General features: G+C 43.4%; 1 protein-coding gene across 3 annotated transcripts in view; it reads right to left on the bottom strand.

The window, feature by feature from the left end:
- Trak2 (trafficking kinesin protein 2) overlaps positions 1-22,157 on the bottom strand; it is a 59,802-nt gene that overhangs the window by 36,916 nt on the left and 729 nt on the right. The window contains exon 1 of one of the 3 annotated variants that reach the window (XM_032901156.1): positions 21,936-22,156. The exons of 1 other annotated variant lie outside the window; for it this stretch is intronic. The gene's annotated coding sequence lies outside the window, so the exon portion shown is untranslated. Of the gene's footprint in view, positions 1-21,935; position 22,157 lie in introns of those variants that run through there. One more of the 3 variants, XM_032901158.1, reaches the window with a different exon arrangement.

Below are 22,157 nucleotides of genomic sequence, written 5' to 3'. Positions count from 1 at the left end.
TCCGGGAACCTGCCCAGCTTGCACATGGCACACCAGGTCAGGGATGACTTCGCAGTGCAGCCCTTTTCTCCTGGGAACTCAGCAGAACACGCCCGACTTAACTTGATCTTCTTAGCGAGGGCGGTTCAGAGCGGCAGCAGGGACTGCAGCGCTGTTCATGTATCTTGATATTAGAGCTGGGATTTTACTCGGATTGACTGGGATTCTGACCTTGTACTCATTACTCAGCACTTCTGAATTTCATTTTATTTTAATGTCTTTGCCAAGATGGGGATATTAACAAATAAGACTAAATACAAAATAAAAATCCCTATTTGGCAATTGAGACACGGCAGCACTCACACAGTCACTCTCTTCAGCTTTCCTCAATCCCTAAGCCTGAGGAAGAGTGTCTGTATCTGACGTTCCTGTGCGCCTGCATACAGACCAGGTACATATGAAGATCTGCTGAGTAATCTTCCATCTGAAAGAGACCAGGACCAAGAGGACCTAAGGCTGGCCACTGAGGAGAATCACTAGAGTTCATTCCCCATGGACTCGCAATGGCAAGTCTTACAGGCCCTTACCATGCCAGCCAACTGCAGAAGTGCTTCCTGAGGCTCTAACTTAATGCTTAACCACATCAACATATGACCTTCCAGTTCTGGAGGTCAGAGGCAGGAACCAGCTCCACGGGCTGGCACCAAGGTGACATCAAGACCATGCTCCAGTGAAAAGCTTAGTCCCTGGCTTTCTAGCTGCTGCAGCTGGCTCTGGGCTTTTTCTGCTATCCTGAAAGCCAGCAGCATGGCATCCTGGAGCCTCCTCCTCTGCTTCTATTGTCACTCTACTGGCTTTTTTTTTTTCCCTTATAAGGAACTATAATCAATGTTTAAGGTCCAACTGGATAACCCAAGATAAACTTCTTTTCAAGATCCTGTCTGCAGAGCCCCTCTGCCTCAGGTAACATTCACAGGTTCCAAGAACTTGGATCTTGATAGTTGTGGTTCACGTGGCCACAGTGGCCTCAGAATGAGAATCCCTGTGCCAATACTTACTTGTGGTATGACCTGTCCTCTCTTCCCTCATGTGTCCCCAAGGGGTAGATCTCAGATGTCAGGCTTAGGGGCAAGTGTCTTTCCAGCTGAGCCATCTCGCAGCCCGAGAATTCTGGACCGACTACTTTACCGTGTTTCTTCATCTGTTAAATGGGCTTAATAACAGGATCTACTCCGCTGGCTTTGCCATGAGGATTAGGGGAGTTAAGAGAGCAGCGTCCTCCGAGGGTCCCTGGGGCAGTCCCACAGCAGCTGCAGTGTCTATGTGTCTATGCTACTATTATTTTCACCCCCACCACAACGGAACAACAGAAAGGCTTACCATCCACGGCTTACTGGCATCTTCTCTCAACAAAAAAGTCATGCTTCCTAGCTGTCTTCTGACAGTGAATTGGTCTGGGGACAGTCATTTTTTCCCTTTGATGTATAAGGAACAGGAAGCACAGTCCAGAGTCCCAGCTCTCAGAAACTGAACTCTGGCAAGCACAAACAGCGACTCCTCACCACCTCCTGTAGCGCACAGTTCTGTGTGCTCCCTGTCACCGGGTTTCTCTGGTGGTTTCTATGGAATCTTTTTAGAGATACCTGCTTTTCTCTACAAGCTCCCAAGTCAAGCAAGGCACATTTAACAAGAAACAGACCTCTGTAATTCATGCTCATTTAGAAAAACGTCAGGTAAAAAGAGCAACTAGATTGTTCCAGGAAGACTGGGGCTCAGCGTGAACCACACACACCACTGTTCTGATCACTGCAGGGAGGACACGCCATGGCTAAGCACTGAGTTAGCTCAGCCATGGAGCTCAACAGCCAACAGTGAGAGTGGAGACATGAGAGCTGTGCCTAAACAGGAAGTTGATACTTCCTTAAAACAGGATACTTTGAACAAAACAGCCCCATGGAAAAGACTAGAAACTCAGGGAAATGCACCTCATGGGAAGGAGCCTGGAATTACAGCAAATGCAGATTTAAGGAAACATATTGATGATATAGCGCAACATTTTATTTACAAACAATACTTTGGGGATTAATTAGAAATGCGGGATGGCTGCTAAGTTTATGTAAGAGTGGGAGCACTGCCAATCACCAACCTGCAAGAGCGCCTCAGGCAGCGGCAAACCAAGCTGAACCACAGATAAGCTTTTAAAAACAAGATCAATTTCACCCAGCATGGCTGCTCTAGCAGCTATCTGTCCGTGTTCCTCTGTTTTCCACTGTCAACTTAGTGACCAGTAGTGTTTTCATAATATGAAGTATACGGAAGCAGCTTCTGCTTATAGACAGGCTGGACCCCAAAGGCTGTTGAATCCATGAAGTAAGCATCCCAAACCATGACTACGGTTCAGGCTTCGGGGGGCCAACATCTCCTCCTCCAGGATATGTTTTGGGCTTGTTTGTCTGCTAACATCAACATCTGTTGAGGTAACTCCTCCCTGCCACAATCTCCACCACCAGAAGGGAGGTGACCTCTGGCAAGGAAGGCGTCCACACCAGAGCTTCAGCTGAAGAGAAGAGAGGCCTGAGCCCAGGGCGCTGTCTGCAGTTTGATAAGTTCCCACAGATGCCCGCTGCCAGCCACTGTGCACACAGCCTTTACGCTCTTACACCCTAAGCTTGACCTGAATTACCCTCCAAGAGGCAGTGGCTGTTAGCAGTGGTCCCCTGCCCGTACCTCTTCAGAGCATCCAGGTTTCTTCACCCTGGCTTCTGACCATTACCGACAGAGGCTTCTATCTTCACACTCCACAGAACTGTCCTTCATAACCATCTCTATTATGTGGTGACATGTGTGGACTGGTATTTTAATTTTGTATGCCATTCCTACTTTGAATCCACAAATCTGTTATTGCCACTGCTTAAAAGGCAAAGGGAAATTGTAATATTTATATACTTTTTGCACCATGGTCCTGTGTAGCTCAGGCTGGCTTTAATCTTCCTTTACAGCTGAGGATGGTCCTGATTTCTAGTCCTCCTGCCTCCACCTCTTGAATGGTGGGATGACAGATTCGTGCCACTGTGCCTATTCCCTCAGTGCTGGGGTTGTCCCCAGGCCTTCATACGCGCCCATCAAGCACTCTACAATGCAACTTCATTCAAAACCCCAGTTACAAGTCCTAAGGAGAGGATTTGTAAGAAAGTTAATCTACAAGGCGAGGACAAGACTTCCTGTCCTGCCCACTGCAACATGGAAGGGGTTGGCTGCTGGCCCACACTGGAGAGACTTGGAGAGGCCTGGCCTGGCACCTCCTAAACAAAGACATGTGCATCGTTGGTAGTTTTGAAGCTCTCCAGCTCAAACTACCAAAGCGGCAATGGGTACTATTGTTCAACAAATGGAAAGGGAAGAAAATAGGAGACTGCTGATAAGTATCTGTGTTTCAAGACCTTCGAATGACTCCATGATTCTGTCCTAAATACAGTTGAAAGGTCTAAAGCAACAATGAAGCAGGCTTTTCAGGCAAGGCACATGGGCTGCTCACTCACAGAAAAGCGGCTCTATGGTCACTTTCATGTCCACTGGGGGAAAACCAAAAGCAAAGGGCTATTATGAACTTTTCTTCAAAAGGCAGAGTGTGGTCTTTACTGGATATTTAAATATATTTTACCCATCTTGAAAATTCAAATTCCAGGTGTGCTGAATACCAAATATTGCATTTAACAGAGATTGCTATTACCTTTGGAGTGTATGTTTTATACTATGAATTCTTAGTAGCATAAAAGCCAAGCGTGTTAATGAATGCACATACTGGACTCAAAAGTTGAAAGTGAGAAACATTAAATGCAATCCCTCTTTATCTGTGTGGGACCATGAGACAAGCTCACTGTCGCTGTAATGAGGGACAAGACAGTCCACACTACACAGCTCACCATCACTGACTTTTCACTAGTCTCCATATTTCTTAATTTGTAAGGAATTGAACTGAAAAATAATTTTATTTGGTTAATTTAATCTCACTGTGCTTCAACTACCTCAATATAGAAACAGGAACAGTATTTATCCCTTATGGGACAGTTATGTGCATTAAATAAGTTAATATTTGTAAAACATATGTAACAGTATTTAATACATAGTAACTACTATCTATTTAATATGTTAAATTGTTATTGTTATAGTGCGCAGGTACAGATGCAGTGAACATGTAGAAGTCAAAGGATAGTTAGAGTTAGTTCTTTCCTTTCACTGTGAGTTCTGAGGATCAAAGTCAGATCATGAGGTTCGAGGATCAAGTTCTTTTACCATCTCCTGGCCCACATATGTTTTACATAAATATAGTGTAAACTTAAGCACTCAAGAGGCAGAAACATAAATCGGAAACAAACCATTCCTGGCACCTGGTCATCTGGGCATAGAAGATGCATAACTCAGAGCAGTGTCTATCCACGTACCCTGTAACAGCCCTTCTCTAACGCACACCCCTTTCCAGCAGCCGCTATGCAGTCTCTGGAGCTGCCACTAGCCATAATGCAGGAGCTCTAAGAAGCACATGGCTCTGTAACTGGTGCTCTAAAAGAACTCTTTTTTTTTTTTTTCCAGAGCTGGGGACTGCCTTCTACCACTGAGCTAAATCCCCAACCCCTAGAAGAACTTCTTATACACAATTCTTTCCAATAAAAAGCTCACTGCAGAATCCAGACTGGTGTAGCCATTCAAAGACTACCAGGAGCGACCTGCATCCTTACAACAAGAACTCTGGCTCCTAGGTTTATTATATACTCCAAAGAAATGTGCTGTCAGCTATAAAGAGACATGGCTGGAGACTGTTTCCTGTAGCACCGCTCATGACAGGAAGGCAAGGGCCTACTCTTCAAAGCGCAGGTAAAATGTGCTAGAGACACACTGTAGGGCAATATGTGCCAGAATCAAAGGCTAAGGAATAAAGCAACAACCAATTGCACTTATATAAGTGAAATATTTTCCATATTTAATCTGCATACTTAGCATGTATAAATATATTGAAATGTTTGCCTTTAATGTGAGGAAAATGAAACTTTGACGGGGTAGGGTTAACAAAGTATTAAAAACCTATGAAATGTTTAAACCCACTGCTCTGTTGGCAGTCAGCCATATAGTTATTGTTACATCCCTTCCATTCTTAAAGGCTAAGCTTGTTCCCGGACACATCGACACGCACCGGATGCCCTGACCACAGCAGCACAAGCAAGTCCTGCAAGAACACTATTTTGGCACACTTCCTGGTGCATTTCTCAAAAAGCCATCACGTTTCCGGTAACCTACCAGCTTTTCAGCAGGGTACGTTAACTATGGAGAAAAGCAAGTGAAAAGCCGCAGGGCAGACGTTCTTAGGGTTGGTTGCCTAGGAAGTGCTCTAGTGCAGTGTTTGCCAGGTTTAGGGTCGAACATGCAAAGAGCTTAAGCACGATGCATGATAAAGTGTGGTCCTCTATTTCACCTGCCAACATCAGCCAACTGCACTGTGCATCTCTACTCAGTTGTTTTACCTTTCCAACACGAAAAGAAAACATAATGTACATATCCGAGTACGCATTTTTGTTTCTCACTATAAATACAGTAAGTGAAGACAGCATATGCAATGGCTATTCCTGGTTGTCAACTTGACCATATTTGGGATGAATCCAGAATTGGAAGGTTCATCGTTAATCCTGATCTTGAGGCATAGTGGCAGGAGACTAAGGCGAGGAGATCTCTGAGTTCAAGGTCATCTGGGATAGACAAGTCCCAGATCCAGGAGTGGTGGTTCACACCTTTAATCCGGGGCACACCTTCTGCTGGAGACCTACATGAGGACATTGGAAGAGGGAAGATCCTCTCTCTTCTTCGTCTGCCTGCCTTGTGGGACTGAGCCACTGCTAGATCCTTGGACTTCCTTTCACAGCTGCTGCTGACCACTGCTGGGGAGTTGGGACTACAGACTGTAAGTCACCAACAGATTCCCTTACTACACAGAGACTACCCATAAGTTCTGTAACTCTAGAGAACCCTGACTAATACAGCATACAAAGAATCAAAAGAAAATTACTCATGATTTTTCATTCATAAGATGCAGTGTTTAGCTGTTAGAGAAATATTTATCTTCTTTCCATGTTTTCTTTTCTTTTTTTTTAAAAGATTTATTTATTTTATTTATTTGAGTATATTGTAGGTGTCTTCATGTACACCAGAAGAAGACATCAGATCCCATTGCAGATGGTTGTGAGCCACCATGTGGTTGCTGGGAATTGAACTCAGGACCCCTGGAAGAATAATCAGTGCTCTTAACCTTTGAGTCATCCTCCAGCCCTCTTTTTTCCGTGTTAACACATGAGCCACCGAGCCACTGTATTCACGAATAGCCAGTATTTAGAATATTTAATTATACAATCAATTATTTCTGTTGATGATTTCTAAACAATTATCAGGTATTAATTCACTTTAGAACTCAGAGGATCTGTAACAGGACTCAGCAAACATTTCCAATAGAGTCCAGTACTGAACGTTTCCGAGAAGCCACATATCGTTTGCTGCGTGAGATTGCTGTTCTCTTTTAATTCCTTAAAAAACAAAACAAAACAAAATCTTCATTTGTAAGATCAGCCAACTCTGACCCAGGCTCTTCCTGCCTGCCTTCTGCTCTAGAACCAAAGCCATGGCATGTCTGTACAGATCACAAGGCCACAAGGATCACATATCACAAGTAAGCACGCCGAGGAAGCCATGCTTTTAAGATCTCAGCAGGAATTTCATTTGGCGCTTGATGTCACAGAGTAACAGTACCCAAGGACAAAGGCGTTACATTAAAACACTAAAAGAACCGGATGTGGTGGCACAAGCCTGTGATTCCGGCACTCAGGAGGCAGAGGTGCCAGGAGTGGGAGAGGTTGGAGGAGGACACTAAAACAGACTTGCCTGCTATTTATATATCCTTTGACTCATGCCTTTCTTCCTTGCATCCCCTCCGTCTCATTGTCATGAACGGTTAGCAACATAACCATCCAGTACTATCTGGTAGTCAAAGGTCATTTAGGGATAGTCATATGATAGCTTAGTCTAGGAAATGCGGTGGGAAACCATGTTAAATATAGACTTCAAATGAGCAAACTAGTGTCACATTCGGCAAACGGTGCATTCTTTTTCTCGGAAAAACAATTTGAGGCTTAAATTCTATCCTGTTAAATAGGCACTATCTTCTCTGTGCCACTTGGCAAAAGAGCTACATAATGGCATATAGTATAAAAATTACATTTTAATCAAAGTTCTTCAAGATAAGTTTCTTACAAGTTTAATATTTAAATAGTTTTTAATGTTTAAATAGTTTTTAGACCATTGAGCTGAAGAAGTTGTTACTAAAAGCAACATTCATCATTAGATTTTACTGAGTCCACACTGTCTGCTGCTGAACAGCAGATAGTACAGCTTCTCTCAGGAGGAAGCACTGGGGAAAGCTCAGCACAACCACTGGGGAGTAAGTGGAAAGGTCTTTCAGGATTGAAGGTCAAAGGCTAGGCTGCTCCGCATGAGACTAGGAGAGCAACAGGCCTTTCTTTTTCTTGAGCAGAGGGAGCAGGAAGTCAGCGGATGGAACAGCTTGAGGGCCACAGGAATACCAAGACTTTGCAAAGACCTTAGGGAGGGTTCTGGCCATCTATTTAGTCTTGGAAGGTCTAGAGCAGCAGTTCTCAATCTGTGGGTTGTGACCCCTTTTTGGGGGCTGTTGAACTACTCTTTTCAGGGGTTGTATATCAGATATCCTGCATGTCAGATAATTACATCATTGATTCCTAAGAGTAGCAAAATTAGTTACGAAGTAGCAACAAAAATAGTCTCATGGTTTGGGGGTTGGAGGTCACCACAAGATGAGGAACTGTATTAAAGGGTTGCAGCATTAAGAAGGTTGAGAACCATTGCTCTAGACATTCTGCTGACATGTGAGTCACAGGCACATTAAAATATTAGCTCATAGGGTACTTTTGTCAAAATTTATATCCCAGGGTATTAATAAAATCATCAGTTACTTCAAAATCCTTTTTAAACAAGGAAAATGTATATCTGTTTAACTACAGCAACAGATAAAATGGGTAAAATGGTAAAAAATGGATAAAGGTCTTTAAAACATGAGTAACACAAAGTAAGTAGTATAAAAATGTTTGTGAATTTCCTCAACAAAAGCCAGAAAACATCTTGAGTGGAGGCATTTTGTGTAAGAGGTTCTGTAGATACTGTAACACGCCTGTACTTCTGGGAGGAAATAACCCATCCGGCAGACCAGACGGCACTTTCAGTGTTCAGTGACAGACATTAAGATACTAGATTACACCAAGAGGTTGGCAGCTAAGCTTCTAATGCCACAGAATACTAACACCTAACTAAGCAGGTGCAACCATGCTATCAGACTTAGGACTGTCCTATGAAGCCCCTTGAAACAGCAGTAAGGAATATCAACATTCTAAAACAAAAGTGAAAAGAAAATTTAGGCCTGTATATTCTCTATATGCCTTTAAGAGTACAAATAATTTGGTTTTGGTATTAAAATCATCACAAATCCTTCAGTTGCTTAAAAACTGCAGAACTCGGAGGTTTTGGAAACAGAAGCACCCATGCATCAGAGCACAAGTACAGGTGGCATGGCTCTTCCAACAAAGCAGGCTGCGCTCATGACCATCCGGAACTTCGGTCCAGCTTGAAGAGGGCTCAGGAGGGAGCAATGTTGGCTTTAAACATCTTTATAAACACATGCAGCTCTGGAGTTATCCACGCACCTAAGACATGTGAGCATTTTCTACACACTGTCATAGACCTAAGCCTTGTTTTTCACAGCCAGCTGATATAAGGATCCTCAGGCTTTAAGACAAGGTTTTTGTCTTAGATTTTATTTGTATGTTGTGTTTGCCTAGTATGTGCATCACATGCATGCTTGGTGCCCGTGGAGCACAGAAGAGGATACTAGATCCCCTGGAGCTGGAGTATAGACTGTTGTAAGCTACCAGGTGGGTGCTAGGGTTCTCTGCAAGAACAAGCACTCTTAATGCTGAGTCATCTTTCCAGTTCCTAAGGGTACTACTTCCTGAGTGAAATGTTATATGTAATGGATGATTTCTGTTTAACAGTAAAATTCGGGGAATAAAGAATAGATAACTTTTTGAGCCATGGGTACTGTTAACTCAGGAAACAACTAGATTCCAAGCTAGAGGGACACAATCAACTGGGCGGCTGAGGAAATTCATGAGGAAATTCTCTACCTGCCTTTAACAGCCAATATCTCACATTCCAAGAATTTCTCAGGAGCCCTCCTCTTTCTCACTTTGGAAGTCACATTACTTCAAAGACCTTCATTTCACACTCCATGGCAGTCACACCTCAAGTCTCAATCTTTAGCTCAAACTGGCATTTCATAACTATAAACTAGAATTGTCAGTATTATGGGTGCCATAAAACCTCCATATTCTAAACTCAACTTTTCCCCAATCTCCCACAATACTTGCTCTATGATTACTATTATTAACTTTTTAAAAGATTTACTTGTTTTTATTTTATGTATTTTGCCTGTATGTATGTGAAGGTGCCAGGTCCCCTGGAATTGGAGCTACAAACAGTTGTGAGCTGCCATGTGGGTGCTACAAATTGAACCTGGGTCCTCTGGAAGAACAGCCAGTGCTCTTAACTGCTGAGCCATTTCTCCAGCCACTATTGGAAATCCCCCCTCCTCCTTTTTTTTGAGACAGAGTTTCTCTGTGTAGCCCTGGCTATCCTGGAACTCACTTTGTAGACCAGGCTGGCCTTGAACTCACAAAGATTCATCTGCCTTTGCCTCCCAAGTGCTGGGATTAAAGGCACGTGCCTCCAGCCTGGCCTCTGTCTTTCGTTTTACCTGCTTCACTTCATAAGCACTAGCAGTATCTGCATGTCTCAAGGTCACCCACACTGCAGAGCCTGACTCAGTCACAGTCCCTCTTCTCTGCTCCCTACCTGGTCTCTAATCCCTATGAATTTACTCTGGGACACTGCCACTGCCCTCAGTCACACCTTCCCCTTTAATACAGCTACAACAGTCGGCTACCCGCCTGCTCTGTGCTCACCCGTTGTTCTCTTTGCTTCCTACCCCAAGGCCTTCAACATCCACAATCTCTATCCTCGTGGCAATCTGGGTCTCAGGCAGATATTCCGATAAAGGAAATGCGCTAAGTGTGGGGCAGACCTGTAATTCACTTCCCACGTTGGCTCATCATTCTGTTTGCCGTCACTGACGTGACTTTATTATCCAGCTCTGCATAGCCTGAGAGAGGAAGAGACTTCTGATCAAAGTAGCTCTGTGACCCTGAAGGCGTAACCCCGACATCCTGGTGAAACTAGACTCACGAGTTTTTAAGATCTGTTTCTAACGGAAACAATTCTTAATAGCAGTGTAAGAACTTCCTGAGTTTCAAAGGAAAACTATATTCACATCTCTGCTCCAAACTGCCCTTCCTAACACAGCGCCTAGCGTAGACGCGCACATGCACACCTTGGCATGACTTCAAAGCTTTTCACCCAATCCTGCTGAATCCTCACGGCAGCCCTGGGACGGGGGCATTTCATAGACAAGGCCACTGAGGTTTAGCAGTTGACTGTCATACTGAAGCTGTAAGAGCCAGGGATGAAACCCAAGCCTATTCTACAGTTGGTCCTGCTAACCCCTGAGGTCTGACAAGTGACCTGGAGGGACAGGAAGTGGATGCCATTTGAAAGGGCCTCAGAGACAACTGAAAAACATTTCCTTACTTTAAACACAAACTCACTGCTTCTGGAATAAAAACAAAACACAAACAAATCCTCGGCTTGTACATACATACATACACACACACACACACACACTCTCTCTCTCTCTCTCTCTCTCTCTCTCTCTCTCTCTCTCTCTCTCTCTCTGTGGGTAAAGAGCTGTTGTCAAGCCTGACAACTTGAGTTTGATACCTGGGACCCACATGGCGGAAGGAAGGAGGGAACAAACCCCTGAAAGTTAGTTGTCCTCTGACCTCCCCATAGGCGCTCCCCAACTCGTACACACTCACACTAATAACAACAAGTGAAAGCACAGATGATGAGATGATTTCTGTTTAAAGTTAAGACATAACAGAAAGGAAAGGGAGAGGGAAAGGGCCTGCGCTGACCCAGGTCACTACTGTATGCAATGTGTGCACACCTAATGGTGTAGCATGAAGGCCTCCAGGGGCAGCTTCCAGGGACTTCCTTCTCTCTACACTCAGTGGACAAATTGCCGTTTGTTTGTTTATTATTTATTTATGATGTTTAAATTCACTTTCATTCTTGTTTCTTCGTTCCTTGTGAGGCAACCAACCATCATAAATGCTGGTGCCAGCATGCCTCTCCCCTTTCTAGCCTGATGTTGGGTGAGAAGACAGATAAGCAGGCTATCAGAGCAACCATAAGGTATCTGTTTGAGACTGCACCCTGGGACCTGTTTTCCTACACCGGGCACCTTCTCACGTGCCTGTTTCTTATCCTTTGAGCACAGGGATTGAGCTGGCAGCCTTCTCTTCCTTTGGCACTGCTGCCCAGCACTTTTGTCACCTGGCTGGCGTCCTTCTTCTTGGGCTGGTTATGAACACTGCTCTTTCTCCACTGCCTCCCAAGGAGAGTGGAGATCCTCCTTTCTTCCTTCGTAAGAGCTTTCTTGTTAATCAATAGAGAGACCAGGAGTGGATTATAAACACGGAAATCTTCATTTTCTCATTGTGATTTTGCTAGCATTTATAGAACCCCCTCTTCTATAGACTAAATTACAACAGAAGACAGTAAGCCCATCTGTTTTTCTCACTGCTCTCAGGGCTCTTTGACATGTTTTATTTTGCATGACCCAAACCTAACAGCAAATAACACAATGAGATAGCAATGCAAGCCTACTGGATCACTGATTAAAAGTAAGCACACTAGCCCTCTGTGGTGGCACAGAGCTAGCTCCCAGTACTCTGGAGGCAGAGGCAGGTAGCTCTGTGAATCTGAGTCAGGCTAGTCTACACAGCAAGTTCTAGGTCAGCCAGGACTACATAGAAAGATGCTGTCTCAAAAAACAAAACAAAGTAAGTTGACTAAGCTCTTAGCACCAATTTAGTAAATGAAGTTGATTATGTATACAATTTCAGTCCAGTAACAATTCTGAAGAAATTCTAAAGAAGTGCTGTACTGGCTTTAGGAAAATTATGAGATGGGCATAATGGTGTGAACCTGTAATCTGATCTGGGAAGTTGAGACCAGAAGATCCTAAATTAGAGACTAACCTGGGCTACACAGTGAGGCTTACTGATAGCTCCAACTTCATTCACATGGTAATAACAGTACCTAAGTAGCTACTGTTCTTGTAGTAGATGGGGGAAGGGCCAGTTTGGGCTCATTGCTTTGACTTACTATGCTCTCCACTAAGCATGTGAGCTGACTGACAAAGCATTTCAAGCCCCACATGAGAATAATCAGATAGTTTAAAAAATTCACAGCTGCTAATATAAGCCTCTCTTGTAGTCTTTGAGTTTTGTTGACTAAAAGAGAGAACAAAATCAACTCAGTAGGATAAAAAGCTATGGTTTCTTGGTTTGGGTTTTGTTTTCCAGTTGTTAAATCTGTGCTTTGGGAACAGCGGTTCCATCTCAGACACATGGTTGCTGGTGTCCAGGCTCCTCCTCTCCTCTCTCAGACAGAGTGCTCTTTCTTAGCCAACAAGCTTCCCTTTGTTGTGATTTATAGCCTTGGCCTGAATAACCAACTCTCGGCCCTCTACGTGACATGAGAGCAGGGCTTTGGTGCTGGGACCCCAAACCTAAAAGTTATCGATCTTTAAACAGATGATTTTTTGAAACTGACTACATTTTAAATACAAAACAGTTAAAATTCTCCCAAAGCATCACAAAACCACACTGCGGTATGGGTTACTGTAAATGTAGTCAGCAAGCATGGGCATCACGCCACAGGCAAGCCCTTCATGGCCTGCTTAACTGTCCTTTCTCTTTGGAGACTCTTCTACGTCAGCTTTTTCACCCATCTCTGACTCCCACCCCACTCCCTCCAAATTCTTAACAACTCTCACTCTTCATAGCAATACGTGCCCAGGATCTACAGCTTTCCTACCAACACCTGACTGGGGTAAAAACTCCTAATCTCTGAAAGGAGGAACTGGAGCAGGGAGTGGTCATAGACCCTAACATCCCACCCAGGAGGCTAATGCAGGAGGGCCCCCAGGTGTGGTGCTAGCCTGGGCTATATGGCAAAACTTAAAACAACAAATTCAAAAAAATGATACTTTTCAGTTTTTCTGCTATGTATGTAATATACTATTACAAAATAATTACATGTAAGTTACTTAACCACCCACCCCTGCCTTCTCTGAACTGTGCCCACTGGATACCTGCCTACTAACTTTACCACCTTCTATGGCTTACCAACGTGCTCAAAATCTTTACGGTGTTTGTAGTCAGGGTCTCACTTTTGCCTCAAACTTCATAGGTAGCTCAGGCTGGCCTCCAACAGGTGATTCTCATGCTCAGTCAAAATTTTCTACTATTAAACTCAGGAGTATTAAAAACGCCCTTCCTCGGGCTTTGGGACTTCTCACAACCACTGCTCTCTCAGGAGAGGCTCATTCAAGAGTCTTAGAAAGCATTTATTCTCAATGTTTTAGTCCCTCATGTCTCATTTATAACTCCATACTGGCACACCTGAACCCCCAGAAACAGCTCTGGTTTTTCTACCATCCTCTGGTGACCAAGCCAATTACGCCTAGGCACTATATCCTTTCTCTTCAGCACTGACCCCTCCTCAGCCTTCTTCCCATGCTTATTCTCAAACTTCTTGCCGAACCACCTTGGTGCTTTGAATGAGAAATGTCCCCCCAGGCTCGTTTGACCCCTCGATCTCCAGATGGTGTTGTTGTTTGGGAAGTTTTGGAACCTTTGAGGGATAAGGCCTTACTGGAGGAAATATGTCACTAGGAAGAGGTGGACTTTGAGGTTTTATAGCTCCATTCCACTTCCTGTTTCTTTCTCTTCCTTTTCCCTTCCTCCTCTCCCACCCCAGTCTCAGCTTCCTGTGCTGCTGGCTTCTCCCCTGCCACAATTGCCTCTATGTCTCTGGAACTGTAAGCCAAAGTAATTAATTCTTAAGTTGTTTTTGGTCACAGCAACAACAGAAAAGTAACTAATGCAATGACCCCAGCTCCTCTAGAGCCTTATATCTGCCTGTAGGGATGACCCCAGCTCCTGTGGAGCTGCACGTCTGGTACCTGTGGAGTCTGACTGCAACAGGGTTTTGTTCTTGTTGCTATCCCCCGCCCCCTTTTTGATTTCATTTGCCTTGTATGTTAGCCCGACATTATCACAATCAGAAACCTCTTCAGCATTAACAGCACTCGTCTGCCTCCTCAGTCCCTTCCTGAGCTCTGTTCTAATGCCTTCCATCCTAAGGAGAACCCGTGGACTGCCCTTCCGCAGCACACCGAATCAGATTTGTCGGCAATCCCGGAAAGTCTACCACTGGGCATCTCAAGTCCCACCCACACCCCGCCCCCACACCTTCCTATTTCAAGCCGTCAACACCACCTGTTAGCCTTCAGGGGTCCGTGCAGTCGGGACTTCAGGCACGATCTCTGTACCCTTCCTCTCTAAAAGTCAGCAGGAATCATGTTTGTAAAACTACTTTTTAAAAAATAGTTTTTTCTTCTTGATTACAATCCTTCTGATTGGGGTGAGATGGCCTCTTAACGCAGTTTTAGTTTGCATTTCCTGCTGGCAAGGACACGGTTAACTTTTAAGATACTTTTAGCCACCTTTATTTCTCCTATTGAGAACTGTCTATTTGGCTCATTAATACATTTATTGATCCTAAAGGGGTTTTGGAATTTTAATTTTGGAGTTCTTTAGATATTCTAGATATTAATCTGCTGTCAGATCTGTAGGGCAAAGATTTTCTTCCATCCTGAAGTCTGCTCTTTTCTTTGCTGATGGTTTCCCTTGGTGAGCAGAAACTTTTTAATTTCTTGTAATCCCAATGATAATTCTTGGGGTTATTTCCTTGTTCTGTTAGAGTTTATGTAGCTCTTGAGCACACACCCAAAGGACGAACAACACACCACAGAGATCCTTGTATATCCATGTTTATTGCTACACTGTTCACAATAGCTAAGAAACAGAACCAAATTAAATATCCATCAACAGGTAGATGGATAAACAAAAGATGGAACACATATACAAAGAAATTTACTCAGTCATCGAGAATGAAATTACATCTGAAAGACAATGGACATTATTAAGTAAATTGTTATTACTTAATATATTATATATTATATATTAAGTAAAATAAGCCCAACTCATGAAGATAAGTATTGTGTGTTTTATTTCATATGCAGACTCTAGATTTAAATGTGTGTTCCTGGTTGACTGTGGAGGAGAGGAAGAAATCTTAGGGAGGTAGTGGAGTACATGAGACATGAAGGCAGGAGAACCACTAACAGGGGAAAGGAATTAGCAAGGAGGAGGTAAAGGGAACGGGGTGCATGCGTATATGTATACATACACAGGTACGGATGCATGAAGATGTCATTAGGGAGCCCATTACTCTGTATACCAACTTAAAAAGTTAGTAACAGAAACTCCAAATAGGTCCTGGCTTCCCCTCTCTCACTCTCTTCCACCCTGCACTCATCCACAGAGCACGTCTTTAGTTTCCTATCCCCTCCTTCCCACATTTCTCTCTTAGCCTCAGTCACTGTTCACTGTATGAACACTCTTCCTTCCTGGGCTCTATAGCTAACTACTGCTCAGGCCTTCACTCATCCGACGCCTTAGTGTCTGGTCTGTTACATTCACACATATATTATATTTAATTCGAAGTCTTCTTGGAAAAGAAAGAGAGGTGCTATCACCCTTTGTCCTTTGTTTGATGACCAGAATGGGAATTAAATGGTAGCAGCTTAAACAACTCAATAACTATCTGAAATAACACACACACACACACACACACACACACACACACACACACACACACACAGACATACATACACACATACAGACACACACACACACAGACACACACACTCTCTAATCTGGTATTTCCTGTAAGTACCAACCACTAGCTACATCTCCAGGTCTGAGGTGAGGTGAAGGAGTAATTAAATTGTTGGGAAAATTCTTTCCCCACTGATTTCCATAATATATCAATTTTTGTTGTTGTTGGTTGGTTTGGTTTGATTTGGTTTTTGAGACATTGTTTCACTCTGTAACCCTGGCTGTCCTGGAACTCACAGAGGTCCACATGCCTCTACTTCTCAAGTGATGGGATCAAAGGTGTATGCCACCGCCACCACCACCACCACCACCACCACCCTGCTAATTTATCAACTCTTAAATTATGTCCTTTTTTAAAAAAAATTATTAAACAGTTTCTTCCTTTTTTATCTGATTTAAAAAGAAAAAAGCTTTGTAAAGAAACAGAACTCAACATCTGGCAAATACTAGCAGATAAACACAGACAAGCTCCAAAGACCTCAGTGACCTTTACAAAATGAATTCGTCCCACTTTAAAACTGGCAGATCTGTACGCTTGTTTCCTAGCGTGAATAATCTGCATTTCTGGATGTCCTCAAGGTTCTGATGTCAGGAGTAAGGCTAGGAATGCAGTAGGCATGTTACATACTAAGAAGTTATAGAATAATTTCAAAAAATAATTCTATTAAGAACTAGTAATAGGCGATATACCTAGCAACTTCCAATAAATGCTTCTTGAATTAAACTAAAGGTATTAAAAAATAGATACAATATAGTATACAAAAATCTCTACCAAAAAGGACATCAAAGAGCCAAGAAATCTGAACTCCAACAGGGAAAGGGCTATGATCTTGTGGTGTAGATTAGATCTAAGATGTAATGATTTCAGAAATCTAAGAAAACAAGATAATAAATATTTAATGGGTAGTACAACATCTCTATCCTACAGATAGCAGGGGAGGGGAGGTCATTTCTAACTAAAATGTCTGTCTTCATACTAGATTTAGTGAGATTTTTGTGAGTTTCTTAAGTATGAAAGATTTGGCTGAGAACAAGGGCATCTATAAAACAAAGTAATCAAACAGACAACAAAACCAGAAGCCCACAAAAAGGAAAGGGGTTGGTTGGGGAAGAGGTCCCAAAGCATTATCAGTAAATGATGTGTTTGGAGATTTAAACCTAAACAGTTCAAGTTAAGAAGTCTAAACTTGATCCTATAGCAAAGTGGCATCCCAGGGGAATCAATCTAGAGACAGAATACAAGATAAGTTTCAGGAAAAGAAAGACCAGAGACAGAAAGATAATTGGGGAATTTTTAGCACATTTCACAGAATTGTTCTAAGAAAGGCCTCAGATGGTGAATGGCAACAGCAGGGACCTGTGTGACGGTGTAAACAGAGTCATTTTAACTGGGGAATGGGACTAGAGGAGTTTTTCTTCCTCTTATAAAAAGGATAATGACCTAAAAGCACATGCTTCAATCATTCAGGCTTAAAATGGGACTGGAGAGATGAACTCTCAAGAACTTTTTGCTTTTGCAGAGGACCCAGGTTCAATTCTCAGTGTGTACATGATAGCTCACAACTGTCTCACCTCAGCCCCAAGGGATCCAATGCCCTCCTCACACCTCCAAGGGTGCCAGGCATGCGCATGGTGCCCAGACACGCATGTGAGCAAAGTGCAGACACCCAAATCGCCTCCCCACACGCTGACTCCTCCTACTTCCTTCACCAGCCAGACAACATACTCAGCGGAAACAAAGGGCAGCATTTACCAGCTCTCTAAAAACACCAGGAAATCCTCAATCCTATAATAGGTCACACAATTTCTTCGAAATTCTCATGTCCTCTCTCAATTCTACAAGTCCAAACTCTAACCAGCTCAAGGGCCCTTTTCCATCAGTTCTTCCCAGGAGCCTCTGTTTTTTAAACAAACATTTTAAAGGCCCTTCACAGCTATTCCTCGTCCCCTTGGATAAACTGTGCATCCCTTACAGCAGGCATACTCTTTTCCTTCCTCACTGCTTTGTAACACTTAATTTTGTGTATATGGCAGTAGCAGAGTGTGAGGTTAAGACTACAGATAATGAAGAGAGAATAGTTGATTTTGAATTTTAACTTAGCTCTTCATTAGTTGTGTGCCCTACTATTTACCTTATATTTCTATATACTTATGAATTCAGAATGGAGGCTAACAGTTCATGTTTCATAGGCAGCTAGCGGACGGGATTACAAGAGTGCAAATACTATAAAAGTGTCCCAAAGATAAAAGATGCCTTAAAAAAAAAATCACTCATAGGGTAGCAAACCACTGGATGTGTTGTGATAGCTGTGCAGAGCTTTACAATCTGTGCAGGCAAAGGTAAAAAGTTAAACATAAAGCCGGTCAATGCAAAGTCTTCCTAAGTCATCTATCCTAAGGCTGGCTACGACTTTTTAAAACAATCTTTTTGCTGCGTGTTGTGCTTGCCCATGCCATGGTGCACATGCGAAGCCAGAGGAGAGACAATCAGGGGAGTCGGTTCTCTCCAGGAATCAAACCCGGCAACAGGCACCTTTATCAGTGAGCCGGGTCCCGGCGCCGAGCTGTGCCTTACATTTGAGAATTTAAGTTCCTTATAATAAGCAGCCACCTGAACTGGCGTTCCTGCTGCAGCATTTTTCCCATTTGCCACAGCCTTTCTAAAACACAAAGGGGATGTTTCCCACTGCTACAAATCCTCCATTTTATCCCTTCAGTTTAAACCTCCTTGGATCTCATACAAAGTCGTCCTTATCTCAGCCTGGTCTCCAGCTTCATCTCTCAAAGCTCACGGTGAAACCTGAATCACTTAGTCACATCTCAAAGGCTTTTTGTATGCCATGCCCTCCGCCTGTGACACCTGCTTATTATTTGCTGGGGCTACAAGGATAAAGTACCACAGACTGCAGGTTAAATAACATCCTCTTAGGTCAGGGTACTGGAAGGTCTGGTTTCTCCTGAGGCCTGCCTGTCTTCTTGGCCTTGTTGCTAAGTTTTACTTGAACCTTCTGATGCAGGTATAGTGTATGTCCAATTTTTTTTCTTGTAAGCATCCTTGTCAGGTTGCACTGGAACCCCTAAGGGTCTCATTTTAACTCAATCACCTCAGAAGCCCTACACCAATATAGATCCATTTTAGGCAGTCGGGGTTAGGTCGGGCTACCACCTAAGAGGTTTGAGATGACATAATTGAGCCGTTTACAGCTCTTATCCTTTTGCCCTGTCCAAGCTCACTTCCATCTGTTTTTCCAAGACTAGCCCAAGCCTTCCCCTCCAGCCCTTTCTCTGTTCCAAGCCTCTGAACACTGCTGCCACAGTGTTCAATACACTGAAGTAACTCTGGCTTTTCTTCTCCAGGATACATTTCTTAACAGTGAAGATTATCCTTATCATCCTGGACAGCAATCTACAGAAAGTATTTAATAAAACATCTGACAAAAAGCAGAGGGAAGAACATGGACCTTAAAGTAAAAGTCATACAAGTTCAAATCCCAGACCTACTGTTTCCCCACAGAGGCGGGGAAGTCACTTAATGTTGAGTCTCCATCTAACGAAAGCCTTGCAATAATGTACAACTGAACTACAACAAAACTACTCAGGTTTGTTAGGCGGTGAAGGCTGGATCCTGGCTGGTCTGACAGCCACTTCTATCATTCAGTAATTAAGTCATTTTTGAGTACATTTAATACTCTTCTGCTTTAGTTGCCTGCCTGTTAAAAAAAACAAAAACAAAAACAAAAACAAAAAGCAACCTCAGATGGGTGCTGTGATGGCTGTGATGACTAGGGAGAACGTCCAGGTGGGTACGCATGCAGCACGCCGTCCTATTTCTATGCTTCCTATTATTGCTATTACCAGAACACTGCAGGTCTGAGTAGATGTGACTGGCTGTTCCAGGTGACTGTCATATAAATGGCTCAGGTTTCTTTCCAACTAAGTAGGATAACTTAATGAGGTTTGAAAGCTGGTCCAGGGTGTCAGCAAGGTGGCTGAGAGATAAAGGTGCATGCCACCAAGATTGACACCCTGAGTTTAATCCCCAGGACCCACAGAGTAGAAAGAGAACACTGAAACCTACAAGTTGTCCTCTGATTTCCACATACATTCATGCAGACCTGCCCCCCAGGCACACGGGCACAGCAACGAGCAAACAAGCAAATGTAATTGTAAAACTAGACTGGCATGGTAACACACAACTTTAATCTCAGCACTCAGGAGGCAGAGGCAGGCAGATTTCCTGAGTTCCAGGTCAGCCAGAGTTACACATTGAAAATGTCTCAAAGAGTAAAATAAAAAAACAATAAATCCGAAACAGAAAAGGGACCAGACAGATGATATAAATAAATGAGCTGCAGATGAGAAGAAAATGAGCAAGGCTACAGCACTGCCATCCCCCATCCCTTATGCTATCTCTAATATAGTCTGGGAAGAGAAATAAAAAATACTAAAAGACAAGTTTCCACAGTCTTTATGACTATGGATGTTAAACATTCACAGTGAAGAATAATAACCATAGAACCATAAAACCTGCCAACTGCAAAGGACCTTTGTGATGCAAGTACAATCCTATCTTTTTTTAGACATAATATGCAGTAAGTGCATCCAGGTAGATGTGGAATGAGCTCTCAGTGTCTTAATGAGCAGTTCTATGAGGGATGAGACAAGCAGACAGAGTGTACAATTTGTTCAGAGTGCTAAAGTAGGGGTTATGGATGTATTCATAGCCAAGGAGTGATGGAACTAGCACTAGGAAACAATATGAACATTCTTCTTAACCATTCTTTTTAGCCGGATTCATAACTTTGAGGCAAAGCAGGTCTGGATATAAACCTCAACTTGTTATATAAAGGCTTCCGAGTCTCACATTCTGAGCAACTGATGAGCAATGTACGTGATTAAATGAACATGTACATCACATAAGTAAAAATGGGACGATTAAAAAGAGTCTTTCACATAGGTATGTATGTGCTGGTTAAACGTCTGAGGCTTGCCAGATACTACTTAGTTTTAAAAATAGAAAGCCAGATAGTTGCTGAGATGATACGGTATCTTTAATTTTGCCCTTCCCTACCACCAAATGTCCTTCACAATGTGTTTTCAAGTGTCATGTCATCGCCATTAATATGCTATTTGGAGCTCACTGTAGCTCAGACTTTTAATAGGGCAGCAAAGATTTGAAAGGTCACAAACATTTTTACTAAGATAAAGCAAGAACTCTGATTCCAGCTCATTTTCTTCTGTGGCCCATGTAAGCCAGGTGAATTTACAACGAAAAATTACCATCTTTCCTGATGCAGAAAAAGGTGCATAAACAGGTAACTGACTTTACTGCCATAATTGTGATTTTTTTTTAAGGGTTTGGGACTCAAAAGTGCTGGCACTGGAAAGCACGCCTGCCAATATTTACTCTTTTTTCACTTCAACCTAAAGTCTGTCTTTCTGTCTTTCTTTTTTCTTTCTTTCTCTCTTTCTTTTTTTCCTTTAAAAGACAAGTGGCGTCTGGTTCCAGATCAATTGCAAAGAAAAGCCCAATAAAGAAAGAGCTCTTTCTAGTGTCCTCTCCTCCCATTTGCATCACAGATGGCCACCGAGAGCTTAAGGTTTAACGTCCAGACACTAAAGCCACTCATCCTAAAACGACAGAGCTCCAGATGGACGTTGTCTGGCAAAGAATGAGATGCTGCCAATCTTTAGAGGTGCAGATAGGGTGACTCCCGGAGGCTTGCGCCCTGCTCCCATCGCTTTGCACCCACACTTGGGAAACATCCCTTTCCCATCTCGGAGCGGGACCCTCCCGTGAGTGACCTCTGGGGACCAGAGAGACGCAGGACAGAAAAGCTTCTCTGCCTTCGGGAGAAGTTGACAAGGGCAAGTTCGAATCGCACGCGGGAGCTTACTCACGGGAATGGCCCGGCGTCCTCGCTCCAACGCCCGCACTCGCTCAGAAAGAAGCCCCTAATGCTGCGGCAGCCTGAGAGCAGCAGCTGAAGCTACCACTGCTGCAGCTAACCCCCGGGCGTGGCAGGAACTGGTAGGCGCCCTCACATCATCACAGGGCGACCTTGGAGCTGCAGTGACGCCGGTTCAATGGCAGCCCCCACCCAGCTAGGGAAACTAAAAGGA

The sequence above is a fragment of the Rattus rattus genome, chromosome 4 (genome assembly GCF_011064425.1).
Source record: "Rattus rattus isolate New Zealand chromosome 4, Rrattus_CSIRO_v1, whole genome shotgun sequence".
NCBI lineage: Eukaryota > Metazoa > Chordata > Mammalia > Rodentia > Muridae > Rattus > Rattus rattus.
The sequence above is the reverse complement of the archived record's forward strand: the minus strand, read 5'-3'. Positions and strand labels throughout refer to the sequence as shown.